Source organism: Cupressus sempervirens, chromosome 11 (genome assembly GCF_028749045.1).
Source record: "Cupressus sempervirens isolate cs-2001-9-10 chromosome 11, ASM2874904v1, whole genome shotgun sequence".
In the NCBI taxonomy this organism is placed as follows: Eukaryota; Viridiplantae; Streptophyta; class Pinopsida; order Cupressales; family Cupressaceae; genus Cupressus; species Cupressus sempervirens.
In genome coordinates this window covers 812,532,175-812,556,571 of record NC_143128.1, presented here as the reverse complement: position 1 = coordinate 812,556,571, position 24,397 = coordinate 812,532,175, and the positions used below count along the sequence as shown (strand labels likewise).

The 24,397-nt window shown below is 34.0% G+C and overlaps 1 pseudogene; it reads left to right on the top strand.

The window, feature by feature from the left end:
- Nucleotides 1-1,582: 1,582 nt before the first annotated feature.
- LOC149532040 (pseudouridine kinase-like) lies at nt 1,583-2,524 on the top strand (annotated as a pseudogene).
- The last annotated feature ends 21,873 nt before the right edge of the window (nt 2,525-24,397 follow it).

Below are 24,397 nucleotides of genomic sequence, written 5' to 3'. Positions count from 1 at the left end.
TCATACATCAGATGTAGTTCACATATCATCTCATTGACTTCACACTAATCATAAATATCGCATGAATCACATACATTTCACCCAATTATCTTCGCAAGATAAAATCTTTACTTATACCTTGTACATTAGAAAATCTCTTCTTAGTTAGAATTCATGTCTTCACATGCTTGACATAATATAAAATAACTTATGGAATAACATCCACATAGTTGGTTCATCATGACCTAGTAATTATTTTGTTACCAAAATAATTCCTTAAGTTGAACAACTCAATTCTTTGCTATGCTCTATTCTGCTTTGTCAAATACCCATACTGGTATTTCGATCATAGTCACACCATACTATCCATACACATATGTGTACTGGTATCATCATCATGATACTGTCATAGAAATTTCCTCAACTGTGCATAAGGTAACTCTCAATGAGTCATCCATATTGTTGGAAATAATTGATTAATTGTGTATTATCTTTGATGTTACACAAATGTCATACCATTTGTTGGGACTCAAAATTGCCTTCCCGATTTTGAGTACCATTGAGATTTTTAAGCCCTTTAAACATTTTTAAATGACTTTGTACCTGGTTGTACTTGTGAGCCCCATGAAGTGTTTAATGCTTCTAACACCTTCCATTCAGCCTGTCCATGTGTTCCATGAAGTTAAATTGAGATTCTGAGTCATTTGGCGAAGTCATATTTCAAGCCAGTGTCATTTATGCATTTGTACCCCAAAGTGTCAAACAACGACATGAGGCTAAGTTTGCAAGTGAATATCTTGCACCCAGAAATGTTTCATGACTCACCAATTTGGGAGTGTCTAGTATCCATACCTAAGAACTTATGTTTCATATTTCAAGCCATTTCAAATTTTTTTGACTAGGTTTTGAATCCCTCAAAGTTGGTAGTTTACTATTTTCATGCTAATGCACATTGCACACATTTTTGGGAAGCCTTGTTTGACTTATTATAACTTTTGACTAGTTGACCAAAATGTTGAAATTCCTTTTGCATTGCATTGTAAAGGTCAGAGACTTGTTATGTTTCAAGTTTTAGCTCATGAAGAATCCATTTGATCAGTTTTCAAATGCGATTCCAAACACAATTTCTATCTTTTTACTAGTGTCAGCAAGTGCAGATTGTTTGGTACCCCTGTTCGGGATGTTATATCTTTAGATCCATGATAGGTGAGATCAAATAGATTATACCACTATGTTGTACTCTAAGAATACTTCAAGTGTGCCAGTTTGTAAGTCATGACAAATCTGTCTGCACACTTTTCTAGGTCAATTCCATTTGCAAAAAATGTTTTTGTCATTGTTTCAGTCTGCAAAATCCAAGTAGCTTATTTTGACTGGTCATCATTTGCGCCCCATGATTCATCATGAGCCCAAATCACAGATTCATAATTTTCTCATGACAGAGAACTAGTGCCCCATTTTCTAGATCCCCAAGTGCCCATATATCCAGTTTTCCAAGCCATTTCCAAACGCACTTTCTAGTTTTCTAACATGTTTATCTGCAGGTGAATTTAAGTTGGCAACTTCGGAGGTCAATATCTTTTGACCTTGATATCATTATGCAATGAGATCTGGCAAGCCTATTGAACATGTCAGAGAGAACAGAGATCCTAAGTTTCAAAGCTTGGTCAGGTGTTTATGTCAGTTTTTAAAGTCGAGCAACAGGCCTCCTAACAAAGATTTCACAGTGGCGAGAAATGTTGCGAAGTGCATGTCAAAGCTTGGAGTTAAACCCTTCATCATCAGTGTTTTCAGGAAAGACTTAGCTAGAAATTCATTGTTTGACCATTGGAAATCACTTGGTTTGTCCATACATGGAATTCATAGGTGTAATAACATAGCAACACCTATTGTATCAAACATATTTGATAGTGAAGGAGAACTATCAACTATTGCAGATGTAGAGGCAATCAAAAAGGCTTTAATAGCAGAATGGATTAATCAGTTCATTAACTATATTGTTTATGCACCTCTATTGATGGTTGATGCCAATTTACATCCTTTAACTCTTGAAGCAGCTTGCAATTTGGCCAAGGAATCAAATACCCTAGTCTGGTTTGAGCCTGTATCAGTTGCAAAATTTGTTAGAGCTAGAAGATTTCTTTAAAATGTCACTATTTTATCACCTAATGAGGCCGAGCTTATTGCTATGGCAGAGGTTGTTTCTTTAGTAAATTTAATTAATTGTCTTAAGACATTGGAAAAACTTGAAAAGATGAGTATTGAAGCAGTTTATTGACTCCTTAAACCAGTCATAAGCATATTACTAGAAGAGAGTGTTAAGTTAATTTCTTTGACACTGGGATCCAATGGCATGCTTCTATGTTTCAAAGAGAGTCAACGTTGGAGGAAGCAAGTCGTAGACCACAACAAAGGAGCTGCATTTCATGGAAGAAGCCTTGACTTAGCAGATGATGCCCAGGAGAATAGAGGAAGCTGCCTAGGTTGGAGAGAATCCACGTTTCGAAGGGGGGTCGACTTAAAAAGAGAGGTAGATGCCATATGAAACCACAGAGAAGTAGAGCAGCAACCCATTCACACCAAAATAGGGGCCACAACAGACAAAAACCCATGTAGATGGAAGGATCTTGGTGAATGGAGGCAGTTGACTTTTCAAAGGAAGCCCACAAAAGGATGCCAGAGATTATGGAGAACAAGCCACCAGCTAAAGCCAAGAATAAGGTGTGAGCAAGAGCTAGAAAATGCAGAGAAATCTTCCCACAAAGAAATAGATGTTTCCTAAGAAAAAAATGCAGTCAGAGCATGCAAAGGCACAGTTTGCAAACAAAGAACAACCCAAGCTACCAAGAGATAAAGAAAACATCCACCAAATAGAACCAGCAGTCACGTGAGGAACAAATTAGGAGTCCACACAAGGAAGCTCATAGCAAGGAGACAAGAAAGCCATCCATAGCAGTAGACATAAATGACATTCCCATCACGAGTAGAGGAGCCCCATTTTTCAAAGGGAGACACCATTAAAATGCATGCTAAAGAAGAATCCACGCCATGAAACAAGGTGCCCTACCACTGATTGGAGAAGCCGCAGCCCACGCATAGAAAAGCTCCACACACATTTTTAAAAGGAAAGCACTGAAGCAAAAATGAACTCGCAGGCAAATAAAGAGAAACCTGCGCAAAAGATAGCGCACATAGTAGTCAACACCAAGGAAGAGTCTCCTTTAAAAATAAAAAAAATCTCCACGCCAAAGTCAAAATTTGAGCATTCACACCAAACTGAAGGGGTCACTGTGCATTTCAAAAGAGAAGATGAAATGATTTCAATAGAAAAGATCCACAATATGAGTTTGAGGAAAGTGGAAAGTAGAGGAGGGAGTTGTAGCTTCCAAATTATCAAGATAGTCAAGGAGGACCTCATTGAAGGAAGAACGCAACTCCAACAAGGAATAGTGATAGTAGCTAATAAAAAAAAAGCAAGCCTTCAATAGTCAAAGCCACATAAGTTACAGGATAAAGCCACCCGCAGACAGCAACACATGGAGAACTCACACGTTAGAAAAAAAAGGATGGCAGTTATGAAGCATCCACGGCTACAAGAATTGTAGTCAAGAGAGAAGAATATGCAAAGCTAATTCTCCCACATTTCCTGTGGAAGAGACTTTATGCACTTTAAATATGAAAGCACTCAAGATGATTGATATCTTAAGGAAAGGCCTCTTTCAAAGGCAAGTGTGCATGTGCTACTATGGATGACAACATAAGCTAAATTTTTACCAAACCTACACAGGAGATGATGTGGCAAGTTCAAACTCAGTTGCTATGAGATGGCGCCACGTGGTGAATTGAACGGCCCTCGCTATCTCGCCAAGCGAAAGATGCACAAGAGTTAACATGGTGAGATAGCTATGCTGACATGGCAAGGATGATGTGGTGATGATGTGGAGTTATTGACCAACCACAAGGTGCCACATGGCATAGATTCTAAGGTAGGTTGTGATGTGGTGAGCAGGGCTAGAGATGCACTAGATCATGCCATGTGGCAGATCTGAGGGTTCTCATTAACTCGCTATAGGAAAGTTGTAGGGAAGATAACATGGCGAAGTAGCAAGAAGATGACACATGGCACCAAAGTTGAAGTCACCAGCCAATTTGAATGTGATATGTGGTGATGTGGTCAAACCAAGTTTGACCCAAGTGATACATATAGGGGAAATTTCAAAGGGTTTTAAAAAATTAATTTTTAAATGTTTCTCGTCAAGATCACGTGCACAGATCAATTTTTAAATAAAACTAGAAATTATTTATATAGTTCAAACTATATAAAGGAATAAATTTTTGAAATTCTCAAATGCAATGGAAACCAAGAACAGAGGCCTGATTTTCAAATGGTCATATCTGGGGCAATTCTTAACCAAATTGGGTACTCCAATATACCACCAAAATTGGGAAGAGCTGAATTTTTTGAATCTGAGGTCAGTTTTTGCATAGGTACTTACTAGTTCATATTGCAAGTCAATTTGTGTTTTCTAGGGCATTGGTAGTGGAATGAGCAAATTTCTTCATTGATGATCAAAATCAGTTATAGGGCGGTTTTAAAGACCTTTTGGAATCTGAATATGAAGAAAATCAAGCTTAAATAGTCTTCTTGCATCCTACAAGCCATTTTCAACTAATTTTTTACTTTTACCAAGTTCATTTCTACACAAAAGTCAGTTACTTCCTTTCATCATCAGATTTCTGAGATATTTTGATGCCTTTGAGAGGTAAAATGATGGAGATTTGATTTCTAGTTAGAAGGAGAGGTTAGAAAGAGGTTTTTGATCTTCTTGGGAAGGATTTCTAAAGGGAGACATGTCAATTACAAATTAAATCCAGGAATTGTCTTCTCCATATTTATTCTTTCTTCTTCTCTGAAAAAAGGTTGTTGGTTGGTTTTTCATTTTCAGTTCTTGGAGCTCTACTCAGGCTACAAAAACCGCACACCCAGCATTTCTCTATTGTATTGAATAGTAATTATGTTTTATGTAGATAGTTCTAGTATGTTAGGTGATTTATGAGTTAATTTATGTACATTTCATATATTTGGTTTCAAGGAAAACAAATAAAGAGCAGCAATGGTTTCAAATTCAGTTTGAATCTTGTCTCCTGTTTGTGGATCTATAATCTTTTCTAGTTTGTGATCAAAGACCATAGATTAGGTTGCATCTCATTTAGTGATGTATGTGATTGAAGTACCTTTCTTATGAAACAAAGAGCCATGTAATTTCTTGGTGTTTATCATAGGGTTTACTGATTTCATGAAAGGATTGTCTGAGTATGAGATTCAAATATGAAACAGATGTCTATTCACAAGGTGAAAGATAGATCAGGGATCTTGATGTAGGAATTATGTTAGAGGTTTCCAGGAGATGTACTATTGTAATTAACTTTAATTATACAATAGATAAGGCACTGGTCAGAGATAGGATCATTAGGTTCTTTTGCTCATACTTGGGTCTTGTTGTATCAACATATTAAATCAATTTTCTCTTTTATGTTGAAAGTTATTCAACGTTAACTCACACTTAGCTTGCCAGTTTCATGAGTTATGTTCTTAGCTATTTCATGCTTGTGATTCTTGGTTAAGTATAGAATATTTAGGGGGTTTTTATCTACTCTACATTAGATTCAATATATGCTTTGACAATTTCTACCATATAAAGAATCTATAGGTCTACCTACCTAGGTTTTGCAGAGCTTGAAGTGCAGAAGGAGTATGGCCTTATAGTTGTCCCAAGTTCTTGGTGAAGTGTGTCCATTATTGGAGATAGTTTCCCATAGATGCATTCTTGCCTTGCATACTTGGTTGTTTAAACACTATTAAATCAGGATCCAATACCATTATCAATTAGTGTATACTAAGCTCATTTCAGCATTGAAGATAGTTTTCTATGGCTACCGAGCAATCCAAAGTTTGCCTAGTTTAGAAGATAGTGTCTACCAAACTCACTCGAGCACCAAAGGAAAGTCTGTAGATGATGAGTGTTAATTGAGCTCACTCGGTTAATGAGGGAAATGTTGGATAGAACCAATGCTAACTAAGCTCACTCAATTACCAAAGGAATTTTTTAGTATGTAGTGTTGACCAAGCTTCACTTGGTTAACACAAGAGAATTTCTTTTGAGTTAGTCTCTACTAAGAAGGATTAGCTTGTAAAGAATTTTCTTATTTTTACATATTAAGTTTAATTGATTTATCTATTGGTTATAGCCGACTAAGAAGATGAATGTTAGTTATTCTAATTTTTATTCTAGCCGACTTAACAATGTGAAAGATATAAGTAGAATGTCAAGTTATGGGCTAGAATGTGCAAAGTGGTATGTGTATACATTGAAGATTTGATAATGCTAAGAGGAAGAGAATCAAAAGGATAAGAAGAATATTTTGATGGAGCTAAAAGGATACATTTGATCAAGAAAGATCAAGTACAAGCTAGAATAGAGATCTATAATTAGCAATTTAGTTGCATCTAAATCAGGTCATTTCATTGTTACTCTCTAACCATTGTAGTAGTGATCTAAATCTCTTTACAGAGTTGGTTTAATAGCCATTTGTAAATCCTTTAACAAGGCAGAAATTCTATTGAATTGTCTAAAGACCTCTGACAAGGCCACTACTAATAGGGTGATTAAATCCTCTAACAAGGTCACACCTAATAGTGTGTTTTGTAACCTTTAATAGGGTTGGCTCCTAATAGGGATCACTTCAGAAGAGTGAAAACAATAACTAGTTGCAATTGGTAGTTTTTTCCAAATTGGGTTTCCACATTAAATCTTGGTGTCAAATGTGTTCATGCTACTTCTTTTCTATGTTTCCAACTAAGTTAAAGTAATGATAATTACAGATAACATCTTAAGATCTGCATGTTAATTAATTATCAAGCATTCTCACTGTTTATCGAGTTACAACACTTCTTTGTTTGCCAAGCATCAGTAGAATTAAGTTTTGGAAGATTTATTTTACTAACATCTAAGGGATCTAACATTTATTTTAGTAGTAACTAATTCACCCCTTCCCTCTTAGTTACTCCTCTTATATTTTCAACAACTGGTATCAGAGCACTTGGTGCTTGTAGAGAAGGTTTCAAGGACCTAAGCTAAAGATCAAGTTGTCTTACAAAAGAGAGATTCCCAAGTTGAATAGAGACAATTTTGTAGCATGGCAAGGACTCATAAGGTTACATCTAGCTATTATCAATGATTCAGGTTATAAATATCTTGATATTGAATACAAGATTGCCACTAGAACATTATTAGTTGAAGAGTATTATTCCTTGTAGAATAATAGCAATGAAATGTAATTCCTTCCTCTGTCCTATCAACCAAACCTTTGATCCTTCTGATTCTATAACCAGATCATAAATCTCACATCCAATAATCCCTTAGATTGCTTACTCACATTCACCAAACACTCTTCTCCTTTTCAAACTTTGCACTTCATACAACAAACACAACATACTTACTTCTTTAAAAATAAGGAAAACATCTTTCATTTATACCATATCTTCATACAAAATTCTTGAGTCGGCCTTGAGCCTTTCCCAATTAATTTTAACAAGATAATTAATTAATTACAATTACAATAGCACTTTCAGCTCACATTCTTAAAAAAACTTTACACGTCTGATACTAGGGTTTGTGCATCTATTAACATCATCTTTTGACTATCTTCTATCATTGTCTAACCATGCATCTCATTATTACATCTCAGATGCAAAATATAACACAAGCATTAGAAACTACTTTCCAAGCACTCTATTTTTGTATTGTTCTTAGTAAAGCAAGTACAACTTTCATAAATCTTTGAATTACATGTTGCACATTGAACCATGTTATCAGGACACTATACTTAACATGTCAATAACCATGCATCACCATAAAATCAAAACCTTGTCTGTACAACTAAGATTTTTCTCTGTTATCCTACTAGCCTTCATAGACTTACTACTATGTTGACATCAATGTCAAATATAGTTATGAATGCAACATATCAATACTCTCCAATACTTAGGATACTCCCCCAATGTAGTATCATCAACATTTGGAAGATTTTATTTTGTAACATGCATAAGTCAATATGTGGTTTCCTAAGTTTATCCCTCAAAAAAATTGTTAATTGTGTTTTTCCTTGTAAATTTTGGGCATGACATATTCTGAGAGTCTAAAATTGGCCCACACTATCCAGGCGTCAAAATGTCACTATGTCATAATTGTTAAAGTATGCACAACTTTCTTGAGTGAAAAAGAAAAAAGTGTTGATCTTGATAGGATCTAAGGGTTGATATTAAGATTGAGGATTACTGCATTTCATAGGTCCCACCAAATAGGTTTCAAAAGCTCGCATTGTTGCATAAAATAAAGAAATAACACCTTCATAAAATTAAAAAGTGGGAGTCATAGATCTAAGGTAAATTGATGGTTGTTAAGAATAGCTCATCACTTGAGTTGAACAAGAACATTTAACTAGAATGCTAACTAACTAGGGGGTAACCATGGGTAGAGTAAAACTAGGATTTAAAATAATTAACACTATTCTTTGAAAAATAAATCCTAGCAAGGAAATAACCCTACCAAAATATTTTAAATAATACAAGGGTTTTTTTCATAACATTCACATTTGCATTTAGATTTTATTTTAAACGTCATGCCCTAGATAGAGGATATGACCATTGAACATTCAAAAATATTCCAGAACCATTTTAAAATAATAGGACATAAAATAGGGGCTAATAGTGGCTCTGTCTAGGGATGATGAATAATTCTTATTCATATAAGGGCTCAAAAACTCTAGAAGAAGTAGACCACACACTTGAAAATAGTACATTGAGAAACATACATACAATAGGAAAACCACACCTATATATAGAAAACAACATATATAAAACCCTAACTACATCTCATAAAATAGAGGAATACTTCTTAGGAGAAGTACCTTTTTAGGAACTAACCATGAACTAGCAGTTCGAGAATATCTCCACTAAGTCCTTTTAAGATATATGAATCCTCACCCCATTTTAAGTCTATCAAGTATGGGTCAACCCATATAGGGTCAAACTTGCCATGCTTGCCTCTATCTTCAATTCTTGCATTCCACATTAATACTAGATATTTAGATTCATATTTTCTCTCTACATCCTTCTTATTAAATAAATATTTCATTTGCAATTGCAGATTAGCATTTTTGGTAGAGGCTTCTCTTTTGTGCTCACTTAATCTAACTAATTCATCCATCCACTCTTGCATATCATCTATGACATCTTCATCATATTTATAGACATGATTGTATAAACCAATCAGATTGTTTTGAGGCATTCTTATCAAAATCCCATATACCAAATCAAAAGGTGAAATACTTATTGCTTTATTAACTGTTACTCTATAATTTAGAACCTCATGCCTTTTTTTTGTCATCTAGAGTTCTTTTGATAATATTCAAAAAAAAATTTATTGGGAGATTAAGATTTCCCATTTCTTTGGAGATGATATGGAGATGATGATGATCTTGTGATGCCATATTTGTCATAGAATTGCATGAATTCATCTATTCTAAAGAACATGGCATTGTTAGTTAAAATTCAATTTGGACATCCAAATCTATTAATTATATTATTTAGTAGGAAGTTATTCACAACTTTGCTAGTTTCTTTTCTAGTAGGAATGGCTTCTACCCATTTTGTGAAATATTTAGTTGCCACAAAAATCCATGAATAGCTAGTGCTAGATTTATTTTCTATCTCTCCTATGAAATCCTTTCCCAACTACTAGAAAGATGCTTGAAATTTTACTGTCTTCAAAGGGGTATTCCCAAAAAAAATCAACCTACCATTGAACCTTTGACAAGGATCACACTTTTTGACCAAACAATAAGCGACCAAAAACCATCTCTCATCACCTTGTGAGTTGTTTTCTTAGCCATGTAATGATCTCCATAGACTCTTGAATGCATTTCAATAATTTTTTGGGCTTATTCTTCATGATCAACACATTTTAATAGCACTCCTTCAAAAACATTCCTCCAGAGCCTTCTATCAATGATAATATATTTTATTACTTGTAGCTTTACAGATATATTTTCATTGTTAGTCAAATTGCGTGGAGCTTCCATATGTTGTAAATAATAAATGACATTTTTATACAACTCATAATAATCCATATCACATGTATATGGTCAGTGGTCTTCATCAACAAGATTTATTTGGCTGGCATATGAATTAGATTGAGCCATTAGTTTAGTCGATCCCTAGCCTCTCACTAGTTTTGTTATTTGGATCTCAATATTGAACTCTTGGATCCTGTTTATCCATCTACACCTCCTACTAGACACCTCTTGTTGGGAAAAAATGTCCTTCATAGTAGCACTAGGAACAAAAGCTACAACAATAAAATCAACCAAGTAACATCTAAAATATTTGAGCACTTTTACAAGAGCATATGCTTGCTTCTCATTTATATCATATTTAAGTTCTACAGGTTGGAATGACTTGCTGAAAAAGGCAATTGGTTGGTCAAAACCTTATTCATGTAACGCCCCGCCAAGAGATCCAAAAGAATTAACCTAAAGTTTCACTAAGTTTGCTAAACATTTTTTTTTTTTTTTAAAGTAAGAAAGTATGACATACACATCAAACAAATAGTAGCAGAAGCAATAACATGTAATCATCGACAAACATACATTGCAAGTTACATTTCTTAAAGATCCCAAGACGTTGAGTCACGTTTAAATTTAATTAATTCTAAGTCTAACAACTAACACATACATATAAAAGAATAATCAGAAACTCCAATGTCCATAATATACATTTGTTCCGAATGCTCCTTGGCCAATTAATTCGGAATGCTCATTCATCCACTGTACATGTCACAGGGTATGAAAGGCTTAAAAGAATATACATATGTAAAGATCAAGATACAACATCCTCAAATCCATGATACAAAGTACAGTAAAAATATATGAAACTATTCACCATACATGATACATCCATACATCCATAATGATAAAACATCTATCATAAAATCTAACCATCCATCATACTAATCCAAGAACATAGTGTAGGTAAACGCCAATCACGAAATCTCCAACCACGGTGACCACGGAACGGATCTCAATGGTAAGAGTAAAAGCACTACCACCTGACCGCGTGGAACCTAAATGGTCCACTCCCACCGCGCTGAGGAGATAGTCTCAAGTCCCAAATAGGATAACGAAAACCTATAATCAAAATTACTCTCTAAGTCCAGGAAATCTTATAAGTATGCTAACTCAAGGGTTCCTAAAAAGATCGACATCTAAATCCCAGAGGTACCACAAGACACGTAGGAAACCTAATATGCAAGCGGGAAAGTGTCATCGCAAAAGTCATGTAGAAGTTACCCGAGCAATCCCTTAGGAATCTCGGGTCCCTACTGATCCTGCGGCCACTAGTATCCTCTCGTACTGACGAGGCATACTATGGAATGCAAGGTCGTAACCAAGTGTCCTCTCTACCCCATCCTAGTCTGTACTAGCACTCATGGCATGGGAGAGAACATACAATTATCTTGTTAGGTTCATTTTCTCTCATTTAGTGTAAATGTTTTCACTTATTAAAAATGACTTACAATGGGTTTCTCAAGGCAGCCTCTTAGGGCTCCGACCCCCATTGCAAGCCACTTCCCGACTCTACACATAGATAACCTACCCTAACTCATGAACTCATAAATCAAAGAATCATAATAAAACCATCTCAGTCCTATACGAGCAACTGAAAAATATCATAAAAAGATAATCCACAAAATTACATTAGTTCTTCATGAGCAACGGATAACATCAAATAGTAATCATGTAATCACGACAGTCCTCTATCGGCAACTGAAGGCATCAATGATAAGTCACAAAATCCAATGGTTCTCTAATAAGCAACCAGAAAGTAATACAAGTATAACTGATCGAGACTCAGAAATGGTTATCAAATATAACTGATCGAGACTCAAAAATGGTTAAGTTAGGTATTCTCAAATACATACACCTCAGCTTCACACAAGGAAACTGGAAAGCAATCACAAACAGTAAACACAATCATGTCATAGAGCACTTCATCACATTACCATGGTCGGGTTAAGAAAGATCGAGACCAAATCATCATGACATCACATTCACAACCCCGAGCCTCTGGTAACAACCTGAACTGGTCAACGCTAAACCAACCCCAAAACATTCAAAGTACAAAGACAACATCAAAGTCTCAGAGATTGGATCTGAAAGTATATTATTTGAGTTAAGGTAAGGTTTATGTTTCAGTTTAATGTCGAATTCAATTAACAAAGTTTTCATATTTACCCCCTTTACAATTAACCCTTTCTATAATAACTTCCATTAAGTCAATCTTCCAAATCTACTATCTAATCAGATAGTATTCATTATTAATTAACTTTAATTAAACTAATTTTAGTTAAAGTAATCAATAATCATTTGATCTAATTACTTATTTTAATCTATCCATTAATTGTTAAATTATTAATATTTAATCAAATTTATCAATAATTTAATATTTACCATTTATGTGAAATACATTTAATATTTATTATTTAAGTATTAATAAAATAAAACTTTTATTAAATAAAAATATATAATAATTTTATTAATTAAAAATTTTAATTAATAATAAAAATCATTTTTTGTAAATAATATATATTAAAAAAAAAAAAAAAAATTTACAAACTATATATATATCTATTTTTTTTTAAATAATAATAAAAAAAAAAAAAATCAAACTTATTAATATAAAACCGTCGGCTTAAATAAGCCGACGGCCTGCCATAGTCCTGCGGATGCAGGGCCTGCGGCAGTAGGTACGTCGTACCTGCTGTCGCAGTACCTGCAACGCAGGTCTGTCAGCTGAGCCGACCGTGGGGGGTGGGCACGGGGTAATTCCCTCCCCCCCCACAAACTTATAAAAATTATAATTTTTTTTTTTTAATTTAATAATTTTTTTTAAAAAAAAGGTACAATCAATATATATATAAACATTTTTAAACTATATATATATATTAAAATAATTAATTAATCTTTTTTTTTTTTTTTTTTTTTAAATATATATATAAATATATGCCTTGAAAGATGTATCCTCCTCTATCTTGATATAGAAAATATAGTCATTCATCCAAATGTTTAATCTAGAATCTCGGTATTAAATTCAACCCTTCCCATTTAAATCTCATGTTTAAAGAAGTTTATAAACAAGTAACTGATAAATACCAATATCGTAATGTTTAAGTATTCTTCACAAGGAATTTCAGATTTACAAACCCTAGACACGAAGAAGACAGGAAAGGATAATTGTGTATTAAATCGATAATCGAAAACACCAGACCCTACTTGATTCTGATGCTATTATGCAATCTCCAGGAACTGTAAAAGAATTCGCTCCTCTCAATAACCTTCCTCTGGAAAACTTTCTTGGTATCAGCTTTCTGAAATTCGCTTCCAAAATTGTCTCCCCCTAAAAATTCTCGTCCAACTTCGTATCCCCCAAAAAATGAACCCCCAAAGTTGTGATAAGCAAATTCTCCTCAATTCAGGGCACTAATTGTGCATTTACCCGAGAAGACTCTTTGCACAACTCAGTTAACTCCAAATTAACTTTTATTATCTTTTCTAATTCTTTTGCATTCAACTTTCATGCACATTAAGTTGAATTATTAAATAACTTTATTTAAAATTTCACTTGACTTCAATTCTTAATTAATTTATTACTTTAAATCTTATGTGCACTTTTAAGAAATTAAAATAACATTATTAATTTTTATAATTTAATCTTTTAATTTAATTCTTATATTTAACTCATGTTTAGATCATGCGATCTAGAATTCTTAATAAAATTAATATCTTTCAACCTTTAATTTATTTTAGAATTTAATTGATAACATATTTAATTAATTTAAATAACAATAATATTTAGCATTTATTTAAAAATGAACTCCAAATATATTATTATAAAATTAAATAAATATTATCCTGTTCTAAATATATCTTGAACTTTAATCTCCAACCTTAATTCTTTTATTTAATTAATTAATTAATTAATTAAATATAAAGATATAATAATAATTCCTTCTTAAATTAAATCATTAATTAGTCTTTTTATTTAGACTTAATTTATAGAAAAATACACCAAGGACTCATAAAGCAACATACGAAAACCCAACATAGAAAAATACATACCAAATCAAACAAAAGGGTTATAATCACAAAATTACATCATTTGATGCATTCGGAGGGTACTTAACTCAGATACTTGTCCTAATTATCAATTAGGAAAATTGGCTAAAAGGTTTAGGATTTGGACTTAAGAGTTTATCTCCCCTCTCTTACCATTGAGACAGTGCGATAGGGTACGCTCATCCTGACAATTCAGGGAAGTCGATACCCGTTACCTGCAACCTGCATAAAATCCACGCATGTACAAACACAATATTCTAAGCTAAACAGGCAATGGCAGGAAGTGGTGCATCGTGTAGATCCCGACTAGCAGGTGACTACGACTCCCTTCCTTAACCATATCAGAAACACCATACATAAATAAAACAACATGCACGCCATACACATGCCGTATGGGGTAAGTATCCATACGAGGCACATGAAATAATAAGCCATTTAACTAATCATCATCGATAACTAAAACCATTGAATAATCATCATACATGCACGAAATATAGAGTACCAAGTAATCTCATCATATAATAAACTGAGTGTAAACATCCTCTGATAATCTCTAAAATAATAATACTACTCATCAAACATAAATTGGCCTAAAAGAGTTTGGCAATCATATCATAAATGTAGCTCGAAAAATGTAAACTAGGGGCAGGCACTACAATTCATTCTTTCGAAGAAAAATTGTTGTAAAAGTATGGAAAGAAGAAAAAGAGAAAATGTGCACTAGTTTTGTATAATGAGGTGTCCTAAGCACTTTGGAATTCTTTGTTGCATCTTTTATTTCCTAAAAAAACATTGATGATTCACCTTCCCATTTAATTGTTGCTCCTTTTTTAACCATCTTGGATATGGGTCTACTAATTTCTACAAAATTAGTTACAAATCTTTTCAAGAAGTTTACCTGGCCAAAGAATGATTGAATTCCCTTGACATTTTTTGGCTTGGGAACTTTATCTATTGTTGCAACCCTCTCTAGATCAATTTTCACTCCATCTTTAGATACTATGTGACCCAACAATTTCCCCTCTATGACTCCAAATACACATTCTCTTGGGTTCGAGGAAATTCCATTTTCCAAAGCTTTTAAAAATATTTTTCCAAGATGTTTATAATGATCTTATACTTTCTTGGAATAGGCTATCAAGTCATCTTGGTAAATCACCATGAACTTGTCTATATATTCTACAAAGGCAACATTCATGGCTCTTTGGAAAGTAGCCCCTGCATTGCTAAGCCAAAAGGCATTCTAACATATACATATGTTCCCCATGGTGTAGTAAAAGTCGTCTTGAAAATTTTTTCTTTATTAACCAATACTTGGTTGTAACCAAAAAACCCATCCATCATAGACATCAACTCAGAGCCAGTAACCTATTGCAATATAGCTTCCATGTTGGATAAACCATAATTATCTTTAAGGAAAGTAATATTAAGGTTTCTAAAATCCACACATAGTCTAATATCACCATTCTTCTTCCTAACTAGCACTAAATTGGATACCCACAAAGAATTTCTTATGGGCTTAATAATTCCCCCATCCCTAAGCTTTATTAGCTCTTCTTGCATTTTTGAATCTAGTGTGGGATTAACAGGCCTTTCTTTTGTTTGAATGGCTTGACATTCTCTTTTAAGGGGATAATTAAACAAGTCTTCCCTATAGGCCTTCAGATCATCATAAGACCATGTAAATACATGTCTAAACTTCCTTAATAGATCAACTAAGGATTTTCTTATAGAAGGGGATAGAGTTTTAGATATATACATCTTTTTTAGAGACTCATTTGTTCCAAGGTCAATTTCCTTGAGCTCTTCTAGTTTCTTGTCTTTGACTTCTAAGTGAACTTTGTCTTGATTATCAAAAATACTTTACAACATTACTAACCCTTTGTTGGAGTTGAGGAAAGCCAACTTCGAAGACACCCAAGATCACCTGCATGCGAGAACCTATCAAAGAGAAGCCAAGAAGAGGAAGAGCATGGAGCAAGGGAAAAACCCTAAATAGACATGAGAGACAATATGTGCAAACACAATAAAAATGTATTTACAATATGCACAATGAGATATGTTATTATGATGAAAATACAAAGAGGAGAGCTCGAATATAAAGAGCTCATGGAAGCTTGTAGAACAAGCTGGAAAGTGGTAGAAGATAAGTGTGACAACAAGAAGGGAACAAACTCCCGTGTTGTCACCAACTAACCACAACATGCATTAAATATTAAATATTAAATAAATGCATTAACCTAAGTAAGCTTAAGTAATAGAATAAATTATTAATTATTAATTATTTACTCTAACACCCCCCCTTAAGTGCAACTTAGGGGAATGCCTTAAGCTCCCAAAACTAAGATGAAATGCGTAATGGGTCCCGACAACGAGGCCATGTTAGGTACCCATGTATAATGCAAGAAGAATGCAACCTCTGTAAGTGGGGAAAGAGAGAAAACCACATGGGAAAAACCCTCCCCCAAAAAGAGGTAAGAACCTAGTGAAGAGCTGAAGAAGTCTCCAACTAGGAAAATTGTCCCCTAAAACAGGAACAAGGAATGATCATGAAGAAGCAGCATCACTGAAGCATGAAGAGCCACAAATCTGTCAAACTGCTAATCTGAAGAAACCTCCATGGAAGAAGAAGGCGCGAACCGAGTATGTCTATATGGTAGCCAGCCACTGCAATCGCCTTGTACATAGTCTCAACCACTGAATACATAGTTCACACTATCGAACCATAAAACCACGAATGCATTAGAACACAGCATAACCCCCCCTTAATGCAGACGGGGTGTGATGATAGGCAACTGAGAAGGTGAACCAAATATCCTACAAATGAACCAAGAACGAGGAGAGAGGAAAAGAGGTACAGACACCGATAAAGACACGGTCTAACTGACTCTACATGGGGCTAATTTCATGGAAGGGACACTCACTTGACAAAGGGACAATGCCTAAAATAGAAAACAATGACCCCCCCATGGTGCTTTATGAAATAGTGCATGCACAACTGACTCAAAGCAACATTCATGACTCCCAGAATGAAAAAGTGACAGCTTATCTCAGTGCGAAATAAAGAGGTGCTTCAAAATGAGAGCTACAATGACTAGAACTGAAAAAGGGCTGAACCAAAAAAAAGTACAGCCAAAAATAAATCAAACCATGCTAGGAAAATGATCCTCGGGCCTAAAACACTCAAAATATCCACCATAGAGAAAAAATGTCAAAACTATGATAGAAAGAGCAAAGGCCAAAAACGAAGAAAAAGGACTACTTTTCTGAAAAGTGCACAAAACCAGCTTCCAGAAATATAAAGTTTTCAAAAAATGGGCATGGGACGTAAAAGATATGCATGCCGGAGTCAAAAATAGGACTTCGGACTTCAACAAAAAAAAGGGCAATAAAAAAGCACCAAAACCAAAAAATACCTGCACCAATGTCTCCATTTCGGAACCAGCTTTCCAGCGCTTCTTTTGGATTGGAAAAATACCTCCGTATGCAAAAGTTATGGCCAAAAAACTGAAGGTAGGTCCAAAATGACCCTAGGAGAGGTGCAAGAAGGTGCTGATGTAGGATGATGTCATGCTGACATCAGCAAAGTACCTGATTAAATTTGATGGCTTGCGGCCCATCACAACAAAAAAAGTGCCACATGGCAGCCACATGGCAAAATCGACGTGGCAAGGGTGACGTGGCGGGTCCACGTGGCATGGTACCATATGGCGCTCAGGCCACGTGTCACCCCCGCAGTGGCTGCAAAGGCTGATGGTGATCTGCAGGAGACTGCATGGTTGTCGAGTGAAGGACTGGGTGGAGGTGGCCACAGAGCGGCGTAAGAAGGTTGCGCCGCTGATGGAGGTGGCCGCAGGGTGGCGAAAGTGAGGTGGTCGGGCCGCGGTGGAGCCCGGGCGGCATTGCCTGCTATGGCCACTGCGGGCTGCGCACGGGTGGCGCGGTGGTGGCCCCGCGATGGTACGATGGCGGCGCACCCGGAAAATTATTATTTTTAAGCCTTGCGTCCGTACGATCCGTACGGCAGCAACCCTGGAGGCTTCAAAAAATCCCCAAAAATGCCCTGTGTCCAAAAACGACAAGTTTTATATGAATCCTGACTGCAAACGGCCTTCCGAATCCAATGGTGATGTCCATTTGGGCTGAAAGTGCTCTAAAAATTTGCTGATCCCCTGATTTGAAGAAAAATATCACAAACAAACTAGGGTTTGTGACTTCAAATTACGGCTTCAAAATTTCTTCAACGAAGCAGCAGCAGGAAGGCTCTGATACCATGTTGGAGTTGAGGAAAGCCAACTCCGAAGATGCCCAAGATCACCTACATGCGAGAACCTGTCAAAGAGAAGCCAAGAAGAGGAAGAGCATGGAGCAAGGAAAAAACCCTAAACGGACATGAGAGACAATATGCGCAAACACAATAAAAATGTATTTACAATATGCACAATGAGATATGTTATTATGATGAAAATACAAAGAGGAGAGCTCGAATATAAAGAGCTTGTGGAAGCTTGTAGAACAAGCTGGAAAGTGGTAGAAGATAAGTGTGACAACAAGAAGGGAACAAACTCCTGTGTTGTCACCAACTAACCACAACATGTATTAAATATTAAATATTAAATAAATGCATTAACCTAAGTAAGCTTAAGTAATAGAATAAATAATTAATTATTAATTATTTACTCTAACACCCTTTAGGTACTTTATTTGTTTTCAACTATAGTATTTCTTGATAAAAAATGTTGTCTTTCCCATTTATGTTCTCAATTAGTGTACTACAGTCTAATTTTTGACCATGGTATTTGTCTTCATTCAAAAGAAAATTGAAAATATCTTTGTCATCCTCAAATACCTATCAATTCCCTATATCAAATATTTGAGGGCCTATTCTACACTTCAATCCTTGAGACCCCAGCAAAAGATATGTCATCAAGTTTGATGGCTACATCTGCTAGCAGATCAGCCATTTTGTTGTTAGTCATATCCATCCAAGTGATTCCAAAAGAATCAAATGATTCAATCTCATCCCGTACAACATTCAGGTATTGTTTCAATCTCTTATTCTTGGATGCATATGTCTATCTAATCTAAGATACCACTAACACAAAGTCACCAATAACATGCAACTTTTTGATGACATGACTTGTAGCTACTTTTAACCCAAATAATTGTGCTTCATATTCTACTATATTATTTTTGTAAGTGAAGTTTAAGATAAAGGAGTATTTTAATGTGTTCTTCTCTGGTGATATAAAAACTACTCTGGCGACTGACCCTTCTTTGGAAATAACCCCATCAAAATACATTGTCCAAACATTCTGTGAATCTATGCATCTTGTTGATTCTTGTGAAATCAATGGAACTATCTTTTCAATTTCTAGAATAGTAATTTCAGCCCTAAAAGCATTTACTTCTGTATCTAAGAAACATGTAGAATCAAATATAAATGTTTTCTTCAATCATATAAATAACCCTTGGTTCCCTATCAACCTTGATAGCTTTTTCCTCTATGTGAAATGTAGCAAAAGATAACTCACATTGTAGGCTCCCTCCCATTGTAGCACTCCACTTTCTTGAGAATAGCATTCCATACTTGAGGAGGAATAACAACTACTATGACACTCATGGTTAATTCAACATTAGGATAAGTAGCTAACTTATATGTTAATGTGTTGACGATACCTATAATAGGAATTTCCCTTACATCCATGGCTCAACATCTACCCTATTTAGTATCAACTTTTAGACCACGAGATTCCATAATTTTAAAAGGCATGATAGTATTAAAGGCTCCTAAATCGATAAAGCAATTCTTCAAGGTATTACCATTTATAGTCAAGCTAAGGAAAAAGGGGTCAATATTCTTTATATATGCTACTGATGAACTATCCAAATACATCTGGGGTATTTGAGATATGGCTCATTTATCTTCCTTTTCTTTTACTGCAACTTGTACCTCTTATCCTAATAATGAATCTTCCTTGATGACTTTGATATTTCGAATCCCTTTTAACCAAGAGAGAAATTTGCTTTTATGTTCCTCTATCCTAAACATCTCAGACAAAGGAAACTTGATAGTAATTTGTAATATCATAGACATGATATTAACATGGTCATAAACAATGGGTTTACATGGATTTTCTTTAGTTGTTTGTACTTGAACAAGAGGATCCTCAATTTGTCTAACAACATTAGGGATTAATCTTCTTTCTTTTGTATTTTCCTTGACTACATCTACACCCTAAGTTTGCACCTTTTTCTTGGGTTCCCACTTCTTATTTTTAGTATCTTTAATCTTGACAAACATTTCATCCTCTCCTTTTTTTCCATTATTCATCTTGTGGGTTATATCCTTAATGAATATACTCGATGCCTTCTTGGTAGTATTATTTATTGTTCTATTCCTTATATTGTAAGCACTTTCAATATTTTATAGTAAAAATATTGAATTTTTTTTCCCACATTTATCTACCTTCGCACGTGAATAGACTGTATATATGGAAGATATAATGTATTAGATGTCTATTTATTGATAGTACTTGATTACTTACTATTACATAGTTATTACTATCATATCATATTATGAAAAAAAAGGAATTTGTGCCAAATACAAATATCTTTTTGCAGATAGTCGCAAACTATAGGTGTAGTTGACCATATGATATATCTATCATTCTTGACGAGAACTTACAAACAATGCAAGATATAAAAAATGTATCTTTCCATAGTGCTTGTGTTAGCTACTTTATGCTTGGTAAGTGTGAAGAAGACAAAGATTCTAAGAAAATGTGTGAAGAATACAAAGATTCTGAAAAAATGTGTGAAGAAGACAAAGATTCTAAACATATCAGCGAAACAAAACCTATAGAAAATAGATTGAATTCAGAACATTTTAAACATTTGTGGTTTTTTTGTGAGAATTGTGAGACCGTTATATTTTTAAAAAAAAAAAATTAGAACAAAAAGGTGTTTGTGAGGAATGCGGGGCAATGCTATAGATAACTAGTTCAGTGTGAATTGAATTATTAATTGATAATGGCACTTGGTGTTTTATGGACATGAATTTTTCTACTACAAATGTTTTTGAAAAATAGCATACGACGTTTGACATAAAAATGGTTCAAAGGGTCTCAACTTTATTGTACAAAATAATTTATGACAAATATTTTGACTTTGAATTTTTACACAAAGAAAAAAATGAGTTGAAAACATTAGTAGGATACAATATTACTCTTGTTAATATCGTTAAGGTTGTATTAGAAAAGAAATTCATAAAATATTTGAGTTTAGAAAAAAAGGAAACTATTAAGATAATACAAAATATTATTTATACAGGTTTGAAAACAGTTCAATTTGTCCTTTTTGAAATACATTAAAAAAAAAAACGATGAATTACAGCGATTTGCATGTTTATCTATTTTTCATCTATTTTAGATGATAAATATTTGAAAGATGATGAACAACTTATATGATTCATGTGTATTTTAAAAATAGATACATCATTTGAAAATGATGAACTTATATCTCTCTCGTCAATAGATGTTGTGCACGATTTTATAGATGCAGCATTCGATCAAATTGATCAAAGTATAAATCCTTTTTTTGCTATACTAGAAAATTCTATTCAACCTATACAATCTTTAATGGATTTTCTTGAATTGAAAATTTTCATAAATTTGACCTTCCTAATTAAATTAATTAAACAATTAGCCAATTTAAAAGAACAATTACTATCACAAGATAAGTTCTTGAAAGTAGTAGTGATAAACTTAGTGAAAATAGAACTTGATTTTCGAAAAGAAAAAAGAAAAGCAAGGAAAATTTAAAAACTATTTCCTTTTTATCCAGGAAATAATCCAGAGACAAATTACTTTATATGGCTATGAAAGCATACGGTGATATGTTTGATGGAAAGATATCTGGTTTTGAAAAAAAAATATTGGTTTAAATTTGTTGTTGTGGTTTACTTAAAGGAGAATAATTCTATTTGTTCGATTTTGATATTCTAGTAGAATAAATTTTTTAAAAATATTGCTATGAGTGTGATAATAGCATTGATCATATCATACATGATGATCCACTATATCGACAAATAGAAAATCTATACCGTCATTACAAGAAAAATGAAAAAGATTGTGACAATAATTTATTGTTGTGTACTGAAGATACTAAGATTGATATATTATTTCTATATTTACCAAAGATAATGAAAAAAATTTCTACATTAGCACTAGATAGCAAAGAAAAATTTTGTAAGAAAAATGAAGAAACTTATATAGAAGATATTGAAGATACTGAGGATATTGAAGAAGAATATCCTTTAACTTATGCTTCTTTAACTAAAGAAGAAAAAGAGTATGTTGACGTTGGTGTAAAACTAATTAAGAGTACACTTAATCTAGGAAAGGATGAATTTATGGAAACAAAAGAACAATGTTATGATGATTATAACACTTCCTATCAAAAAGAAACAAGTTTACCTGACACTATTCAAACAGGCATAGGTCAAATAAATGGTCTTCCTGTCACACTTAGAGTTATGGTTTTTCAGTTCATGGGAGGCAGTATGGGATCTGTAGTGGGTGAGAAAATAACCCGTTTAATATAGTATGGTACCGAGCATTTTCTTCCATTAATTCTCATATGTGCTTCTGGTGGAGCTCGTATGCAAGAAGGAAGTTTTAGCTTACCTTATATTATAGGTACTCTAAACTTGAGCAACCATCTCAAGATTTATTCTATCAATTTCTTCCTTGGAAGGTTTTCTTAGATTCATATTTTCAACCCCTTAAAGCATGTTGCACTTCTTTTCATCAAGTTCATCTTCATCATCTAAGAAGATCTTCTAGTAGTATACCTAATACATGTCTCACTGACTACTTATATCCATTTTAGATTCTTCTTCATCATACTCTTCACAATTATCACATGAATTAATCATGTTCTAGGCCACATCATCATAGTTATTTTCTTCCTCCCCCTCTTCAAGTTAGGTTTATTGAGATGTATAAAATGACTAAGAAACTCCACCGTAACTAGAAGAATGAGGAGATTGGCAAATAGTACATCAAGGAATTCCCTCCACAATGTTCACAAAACTCCTCTACAGTAGATCTGGTGTACTCTTGTCATTTGTGCCTTGTATAGGGTTATTAATAAGCTTTCCATATTTTCATTGTGTGTTATATGGGTAATTCTACAATCTTGTTTTCCTATTATAGTTATCATTGAAATATGGCTTCTCACCAATGTTAGGATTATTTGCATTGTTAACTAGAGGCTTCAAAAAATTTAACATGTTCAAAACCTTATCGATGTTGTCTTCCTCAAAAATTTGGTTGTGACAATTTTATCTCCTTCCTTTTTATTTTCCCTATGATGAAATAACTTGGGATCATCTCTCCTTCCAAGTTTTCTAGATTCTCTCCTATTATTTTCAATGTTGATAGCTATCTTGAAATAATCCCTTAATGTCCTTAGATCTTTGTCTCTCAAAATATAAGCCATCTTACTATTGAAAGAATTGAAATAAGTAGTGAGGCATACATTCTCACCTAATCTCATGACTCAGAATAACTTATACATTCCTTTTTAGAACCTCACATTCAAATTAAATGTAGATTCATTTTGATTTTTCTTAATATTTTTAAACTCATTCAGCATAAAACTTGCATTAGTATTATCCACATAGTCCTCCTTGAAAAACTTCTCCAAATCATCCCATGAACCAATACTATCATTAGCTAGTCTCCTAAACTAGTATATGGCATCTTCTATGAGTGAATGTACAAATAACTTCACGGTAACATCTTCATATTCCACTTCATAATCATTCAGCGTATTAGTAAATTTTATGAGATGTTCTTCACCACTGATGGCATTATTTCTAGAGAACTTTGTGACTTTGTCTCTTAACTCATTGGGGATAGGATGAGGAAAACCAAGGATACCTATAAAGGAAATTTTTTTATATCTTTCCATATAGATGGGGCTTTTCTAAAATCACAAGCATTTAAAGAACTAGATCCAACCCCTTGGGTTTGTATGGGAATTATTCCTTGTTTGGTTCTAGCTAATTGACCAGTAGTAGTAGAAGAGGAAGTTGGTACTGATTGGGAAAATCCTTGAGTATTCATTATAGGCTCACAAGTTGGGATAGCAGGTATAGCCTATGAAGTTTGGTTTT